The following is a 1812-nucleotide window of genomic DNA, read 5'->3' on the forward strand; positions in this document are numbered from 1 at the left end:
GAACCTCTGCCCCCTCCCTGTACCCTGACTGTCCCCGGGACTCCCTGCCCCTTATCCAACCCACCCCCCAGTCCCTTGTTGAGCTGTGTGATGAAGGAAATTCTATTTTGCAGAGGATTTCAATAGGGAGGATGGAGCCCTGGATTCTGAGCCAGTCTGGCAGGTGGGTTGTTAGGAGCCAAGCAGGTGACCTGGCAGAAAACCAGGCAGGTTAACATGAAACAAAACCAACTCCGCAAAACACTTGTATTTCAACAAATGCTAAACTTAAAAGAAACACTGGAATATTTCTGACCAGCTCTAGGTCCTAGGACTGGGTGGGTTGCTGTGTTTAAACTCCAAATGCTTGGTCCAATCTGCTCCATTCCACAAGCAAAGTATTTAATCTTGAAAAGTATTTTATGAGCCCCAAGGTTGAGTCATCTGTGGCAGCAATGTCTTAGCACATGCAGAGAGAGAGTAAATGTCTGCAGTGGCAGGGAAAAGCACCTCAGCTTCGTTTTGGATTTGGAATATTAACAGAAAGCCCCCAGAAAGAATGCATGGTTTTGTGGTTAAGGAGCTGGTTTGGACTTTGCGCGGTGTGCGCTCAATTCTGGCTGTCACAGACTTTCTGTCTCACCTGAGACAAGTCATTTTATAGCCCCAGCCTCAGTTCCCCATCTCTAAAATGGAAATAAATCTTTCTTTGTTGGTCTTGTTCACTCAGAAAATAAGTGTTTTGGGGCAGGGTGTCTGTACAGTGCCTAGCATCATGGGGCCTTGATCTTACCTGAGGTCTCTAGGTTCTGTTGCAACATTAATAATCCCCCAAGAATGCACTCCTGCGCACCAGCTGGTCCTGGCTCTCAAGAGATGAAAAGGCAAGTCCAGCAACCTCCATGGCTATCTAGTCCCTACATCTTTTCATACTAAATTTCAAGGCAGAGAAATTCTATTAACACTCTCATTGAAATCTTGATTGTGATGGAAAGACTGACTGGCCATTAGCTACATTGGTGCAAACCTCAACAGTGTAACTATAGTACAGAGGTAAAAGAACTCTTCAGTCCCCAGGACTCCCTGCCTGGGACTCCCTGCCCTTTATCCAAGCCCCCCACCCCCGGAGCTCGCAGCCCCACCCCGATATCATGCGACTGTGAGTGGGGAGGAGCTCAGGCCCCGCCGGGGGCATGCGGCTGCAGCGCTGTCCAGGGACGCTCCTGCACACGTGCGCTGAGGTGCCAGGGGAGCAGGGGAGCCTCAGCGCTTCTCTTGGGGGTCCCTGCGGGGCCCGGGGCCTGGGACAAATTGCCCCACTTGCCCCCCCCCCGGGCTGCCCTGGGCGCACTACCATGAAGAGCTAATTCAAAAGACCTCCAGCAGGAGGTGTCAGAATGGTGAGCAAACCCTATTACACCCACCAAGGCAGCCACAACCCCAACAGGGATAAAATGGACCAGGAACCTGGGTACAGAGCAGGGAGAGGCTCCATAAGCAAGGAGGGGTGGAGGGATAGCTTGATGAATTGAGCATTGGCCTGCTAAACCCAGGGTTGTGAGCTCAATCTTTGAGGAGGCCATTTAGGGATCTAGGGCAAAAATCTGTCTGGGGATTGGCCCTGCTTTGAGCAGGGGGTTGGACTAGATGACCTCCTGAGGTCCCTTCCAAGCCTGAGATTCTGTGATTTTATGAGGATCCTACCTGAGCACTCTATTCAGGGGGTAAGTCCCAGAACAAAGAGGAGAAACTTGGAGGGCCACAAAGCCCTCCCAAAGTCTAAAAATGGGTCCTCAGAGCCCTGGGGAAAGAAGCAGGGCTTCTAATCAGCTC

Source organism: Chelonoidis abingdonii, chromosome 2 (assembly GCF_003597395.2).
Source record: "Chelonoidis abingdonii isolate Lonesome George chromosome 2, CheloAbing_2.0, whole genome shotgun sequence".
NCBI classification, from domain to species: Eukaryota; Metazoa; Chordata; order Testudines; family Testudinidae; genus Chelonoidis; species Chelonoidis abingdonii.